This window comes from Mus pahari, chromosome 9 (assembly GCF_900095145.1).
Source record: "Mus pahari chromosome 9, PAHARI_EIJ_v1.1, whole genome shotgun sequence".
Taxonomy (NCBI): domain Eukaryota; kingdom Metazoa; phylum Chordata; class Mammalia; order Rodentia; family Muridae; genus Mus; species Mus pahari.
This window is the reverse complement of record NC_034598.1, coordinates 71,019,490-71,026,690: the sequence shown is the minus strand read 5'-3', so window position 1 is coordinate 71,026,690 and position 7,201 is coordinate 71,019,490.

Below are 7,201 nucleotides of genomic sequence, written 5' to 3'. Positions count from 1 at the left end.
GATTGAGCATGAATAAAATGAATGAGATGAAAAAAAAAAAAAAAAAACTTCAAATGCCACCACATTTGAAATAATCTTTCTGTTAACACTTTTCTCAGCTCTAATTTTACTCAATCAACTTTCTTTGGCTTAGAATTTTTCTCTGTGGTTTTTTTTATATACCCTCAGTTCTAATGGAGAGGATAATAGAAAAGAGGGGCCCTTGTTCACTCCTTATGGCCTTTCAAACTGCTCCAGCCAATCTGGAAATCAGTGTTGATAACCCTCAAAAAGCCAAAACTAAATCTACCGTGTGATGGAGCAATACCATTCCTTGATAAATACCAAGGGCCTTACTTGATGTCCTGTTCCACAGATACTTGGCCATGTTCATAGCCTTTACGGTCATAGGAGCCATGAAATTGAAAGAACCTAAATGCAGTATCCAGTTGACAAATGGATACTGAAAATGCAGCACATAAATATTATAGAATACTACTCAGATGTAAAGAAAAGGGAAAACATGAAATTTGCAGGCAAATGGATAGAATTAGAAAATACAATATTGAGTGAGGTCACTCAGATCTGAAGAGAAACGTATGTCCTCTCTCATCTGTGGTTTCTAACACCAAATCTCCATATTTGAGTATATAACCCACAGTCACCATAGAAGCCAGGGAAGCAAAATGAGATCATTCCAAATAAACAACAGAAAGAGTAATGGGAAGTTAAAAGTAATTTGAGGAAGGAATTGGAAAATATGGGAGAGGTTAATTGAAAAGAGATAGGGAAATCAACAGAGATGAATGACAGTGGCAATGTCTGAAATAGCCATAAGGAATCATATTTACCTAAATTGCCCACTTATCTAAAATTATATGTAATATATATAATTATATGTGTATGCATTTACAAATAGAGTTTAAATTAAAATTTCACACCAGGACTGCTAGTGCTCCATCAAAAGACCATAGACTATCTAACAAAAAAACCAGATGAAGCCCACTTTTGAGTTGTTGATCAGGCAAGTCCAACAAGCTCCCAAAATATTACAAGCTATTTATGTCACTTTTTCACTGCCTCCCATAGGTGACAGGTAACTCCCATTGATGAAGTCACCATGCAGTGTGGTCACAGGGCTTAAAGGGCCTGAGCTGGAGCTGAACTGAAATCCTACTTCCTGAGGACTAGTATTCGGGGTACTAGAAAGGGACACACAAGCTTCCAACCAATAGTCATACTTAGCTATGGCATGTGCTTATCTCTGAGTATGTCTCTGTCTGTCTCTGTCTCTGCCTCTGTCTCTGTCTCTCTGTCTCTGTCTCTCTGTCTCTCTGTCTCTCTCTCTGTCTCTCTCTCTCTCTCTCTCTCTCTCTCACACACACACACACACACACACACACACACACACACACACACACGTGTATAATATAAATATGGCAAAATGGACAGTACAGCACAATGACTTTAAGGCTTTAATAGTAGCATTCCTATCTGGCAGCAACCAATAACTCCATAATTTGACTTAAGGCCCATTCAACTAGGGTATCTATTATAATGTCTAGGACAAGACTTAGTCAATGACTTGGGGCCCCCCGTGTGATCATGGATCTCAGAGGAGAACTTACAACTGCCTTTCTATTAAATTATCCTAATTTCTAGTATGATCTAAACATATATCAATATACCCACAGATAAGTGCAGCAATCACCCCTCAACTAAGAAAAATTACTGTAGCTAGGACTTCGAGTACTATATTGAATAGGTAGGGAGAAAGTGGGCAGCCTTGTCTAATCCCTGATTTTAGTGGGATTGCTTCCAGATTCTCTCCATTTACTTTGATGTTGGCTACTGGTTTGTTATAGATTGCTTTTATTATGATTAGGTATGGTCCTTGAATTCCTAACCTCTCCAAGACTTTTATCATGAATGGGTGTTGGATTTTGTCAAATGCTTTCTCAGCATCTAATGAGATGATCATGTGGTTTTTGAATGGAACACAGGGCCCCTAATTAAGGAGCTAGAAAAAGTACCCAAAGAGCTAAAGGGGTCTGCAACCCTATAGGAAGAACAACAATATGAATTAACTAGTACCCCCCCCACACACACACACACAGCTGTGTCTCTAGTTGCATATGTAGCAGAGGATGGCCTAGCCAGCCATCAATGGGAGGAGAGGCCCTTGGTCTTGCAGAGATCATGTGCCCCAGTACAGGGAAATGCCAGAACCAGGAAGTGGGAGTGGGTGGGTTGGGGAGCATGGCAGGGGGAAGGTATAGTGGGCTTTGGGGATAGCATTTGAAATGGAAGTGAAGAAAATATCTAATAAAAAAAGAAAGAAAAAGAAAAATTCTTTCTTTCTTTCTTTCTTTCTTTTTTTTTTTTTTGCAACAGAGACCATTAAAATAAATTATAACTGATCAAAATATATAGTCCTCCTTCAGTTCTGCTTAAGCAGCCTTGTTGTTGAGATTTTAGACTTCATAAGTGTGTAGCCTCCCTCACAGTTGTAGGAGACACACTCTCACAGCATACTTTCTGCTCCTCTGGCTCTTACAGCATTGTGGCCCTCTCTTCCACCACATTCCCTGATCCTTAGGTGCAGGTGTTGGGATAGAGATGGAATAGTCAGGGCCCGGTACCACAAAGACCACTATTTGATCAAACGAAGATTATTCCTTTTAAACTTCTTTCATTTGTGTTTTCTAAAACATTTTATAAAAGAATGCTTATTCTGAGAAACTAGTTTCTTTTAAAATCTTAAAGGATATTCTTTGTTTTCTTATAAAACATATTAAGCTTTAAATTAGAATCTAAACATTCAAATAGTAATTTATAAAATTACTTGAAAATCATTCAAAATAAATATTGCTTGGTATTGTTGAACCACTTTTATTAGGACAGATTGAAATATTTGCCTAGACTATATAATAAAATATTACAAAATATCCATAATACTTTCTTCTTTAGGTGAATCTGTTACTTACAAAGAATATTAAGTGGTTTTTCTTAAGCATAGCTTAATTTAACATATATAAAACAGGAAGATACCTGTATTCAAATTTTACTCTTGTTAGCATAAGTATTAATGCTGAAAGTATAAGATTGAAATTAGCAACAGATTTTAGACTAAATCTTATTACTTTCCCAGTGACAAATTACCGTGGGAAAATGCCAACATTTTATGATTTAACAGGTTAACAAATGAGAAATAAATAGCAGAAACGAAACAGTGATTACCAAATGCAATATTGAAGCAAATTATTATGGAAAATACTATCCTGTAAATCTCCCAAGATGAAAATAAAGTCTTGGGGGTCATGCTGTTTAACGCTCTAAATAAATATAAATCAGTGGTGTGATTCTTCTAGCAGAGCTAATGAGCTACTAGGGTTATTTCATTTATAGTAGAATGCTATACACATGAAAAATGAAGACTTCCAATTTACCCAAGAATGGGAAAGTGCACTAAGGTTGGAGGTGCTCAGAGGGAAAATTGACTAAACATTTATGGCACAGGAGAGGCAATAATATAACACAAAATGATGAATAATTATCATGCACATACAGAGAAAATGAGTGAGGTACATGATTTAGTAACAGGGGAATATGTGGTTATGGCTTGAAGTAAAGTATCTTGATAAAGAGGATGCCTAAATATCATATTAACTATGAGAGAAGTTGCAGATGCCATAGTCTAGAGATATTTTAAGTAAACTGGTTCTTCATGTGATGAAATACTTGGAATGCATATCTTTTTCAAAAATGCAAGATATTCACCAGATGTCTTTATCTTTCCAACATATGACTATAAAAGGACAAACAAGGAACACAACTTGGTATTAAAGGAAAACATTTTGCATGATTCTGTTTTAAATTGTACTTCTTAGTAAGCACAGATGATATGTACATTCACATCGAGGAAAATTTCAAATAGTCAAAAATAATACCATTAATTTCAAAGGTATATATCTCTAAATTTAAAAATAAGGAAAACTGTAATTGTAATAAGGATACAAAGAGAAGAAAGTCTAAACAACAAATAATGCTGTATTGTAATATTGAATACATTTTAAGACACAGTTTAGCATGATTTTTAACAATGCCCCACATTTGAAAACAGATATCACACTAGGAAAATTGTGGTCATAAGCCTAAGTGGAAAAGTATAATTTAGAAAAAAATCAATCTAAATCACAGATGGGGTGATGATCCTTCAACACCACACTGGTGATTATCATTGCTATCTAGCTCATAAGAACTGGAAATTGATACTGGAAACCCAGTCAACATTCACAGATGCCCATCATTATTTCTGAATAGAAAATACACAAGCTGTATATTTATTAATAAATAAATATATTTATTTACAAATCTTTTTGTCATCTTCCTTAAATCCTAATTTTAAAGGGAAAACATTAATTTTTCAAGTATAAATGTATAAACCTCTATGAACTACATTATCCATTTCACTCTATTACATTTTAAAACAAAAAAAAAGTGGTAATCTTTAAGAGAATGATCTAGAGGGAACTTAATTTTCATTCAGTGAGACAGAAATAATAAAATAAAGATCAGTACGAATAAATCTGTTATATACTGATAATCTTGGAAAACTTTATTTAAATTGCTACATTCCAATCGTTAGAAACAAATTTGGGAATTATAAATACTGAGTAATGCTTTCTAATGAGCACAGATGATTTTTAAATCAGGTAGATAGTACTGGTAAATTTATATCATTCAGTTTAGCATTTATTGAGATTCTTCACTGTTTCTGAGAAAGCCACAGTCAACAAATGAGTAGTTTTAATAAAACTAGAGTTTCTTATATAAAGAAGTAAATCTGTTGATAGAGTATTTTAATATTTCTATGGTTGTCTTAGGAGAAAAACTTAGAACCATCATCCCAGTAGTTTTTAACTCATTTATTTATTCTGCAAAATTGATCTGGTCCTTGACACATGCTAAGTGATTCCCTGCCTGATACTTAAGTGTACATTAATTAAAGACTCATAATGTCTGCCAAAAGGATGTATAAGTCTCAGTCATATAAATCTACAAAAAGTAAAAACATTATGCATATGTACAATGTGATCACTAAATAAAAGACTAACTGTGAGAGACTTTAAAAGTGAAGACCAGCAAGATGTTGCCTGATTTTTTTTTTCTTATAAGGACAACATTTAATTGGGGCTGGCTTACAGGTTCAGAGGTTCAGTCCATTATCATCAAGTCAGGAAGAATGGCAGGATTCCAGGCAGGCATGGTGCTGGAGGACCTGAGAGTTCTACAGCTTCCTCTGAAGACTGTTAGTGGAAGACTGACTTCCAGGCAGCTAGGGTGAGGGTATTAAGCCCACACCCACAGTGACACACCTTCTCCACCAAGGCTGCACCTCCTAATAGAGCCACTCCCTGGGTCAAGGATATACAAATCACCACAATATGTTAGTCAACTAACCCTGAACATGAGTCCTGTCCTGGAGTGGTTGATCTACCCAGTATCAGTCTATTGGAGAAATCTGATTCTTTCTCTCCTGGTAGATACAAATGACAGCTCAGTTGTTAACCTTTACACTAGTAGCTAGGTTTTCATTCATTCATTGAATATATATATATATATATATATATATATATATATATATATATATATAAACACTAAACTGGAAGCCATATGATATATGCAGAGGACCTGGTGCAGACCTGTGCATTCTGCCTTAGTCTCTGTGAGTCCATATGAACATGTTGATTTAGAGGTCTTCCCCTTCTATTTTTTTTCTTTCTGTGTTGCCTGTAAATTCAGATTTTTTTATTTATTATTATTTTCTTTATTTACATTTCAAATGCTATCCCGAAAGTTCCCTATACCCCCCTCCCCTGCTCCCCTACCCACCCACTCCCACTACTTGGCCCTGGCCTTCCCCTGTTCTGGGTCGTATAAAGTGGTGCAACAACAATATGAACTAACCAGTACCCCCTGAGCTTGAGTCTCTTGTTGCATATGTAATGATAACTAATCGGCCATCATTGGGAAGAGAGACCCCTTGGTCTTGCCTGATTTTTGAGATTCAAAGCATTATATTCTGGTTTACAGACAGAGGCATCTCAAGATTCAACAGAAGAACCTATAATAATCATTAATATTCAATCCCAATTACATGAATATTTGACAGGATTTATATAATTTAAATCATAAAACAAGAATAATTCCACCCTACTTCACTGATCAGGAATGAATGTTCCTTACTGAATTAAGTTACTTGTTCAAGTCAGCAAAGCATGTACATAGTAGTATCATAGTTCAGATGTAATATTCTTTATATACAGATTTAACATTCTTTCTATACCCACTACCATTGTAGTGTTGTACAATATTTAATTTCATTGTGCACTCCAAGATTGTGAACTGAAAAAAGAGCTGTTTCTTTTTGTGATGTGGCTCCACCCTAGCATAAAGGATATTTTAACTTATTAATTAATTAATTAATTAATTAATTAATTAATTAATTTACAACCCAGTCGTTACCCCCACCCTACTAGTCTTCCCCCCCCACCCCAATATCTCACGCACTCCTCCTCCTCTGTCTCTTAAAGGATATGTCCCCACCACCAGGCATCTCTTCTCCATCCGGACCTCAAGTCTCTCAAGGACTCGGAACAACATATACATATGTATACATATATATTAGGTGCCTTGGACCAGCTGCTGTATGCTGTCTCCTTGGTGGTTCAGGGTCTAGGAGCTCCCAGGAATCCAAGCAAATTGAGACTGCTGGTCTTCCTATAGGGTTGCCCTCTTCATCAGCTTCCTCCGTCCTTCCCCTAATTCAACCATGACTTCAGTCAAATGGTTGGGTATATGTATCTGCATCCATCTCAGTCAGATGCTGGTAGAGCCTCTCAGAGGACAGCCATGCTAGGCTCCAGTCTTTCAGCACATCATAGCACTAGTAATAGTGTCATGTCTTGATGTCTTCCCATGAGGTGGATCCCGAGTTGGGCCATCACTGGACCACCTTTTCCTCAGTCTCTCCTCCATTTTTCCCTGCAATTTCTTTTAAACAGAAGCATTTCTGGGTCGGAAATTCTTCAGGTAGGTCTATTTCCAATTTTCTGAGGAACCACCAGATTGAATTTGAGTGATTTTCCCAGTTGGCATTTAACACAAGAGCCTTTTGTCAACTGGAAACAAGTAGTTGTGCTATGGCTCAGCACTAGCA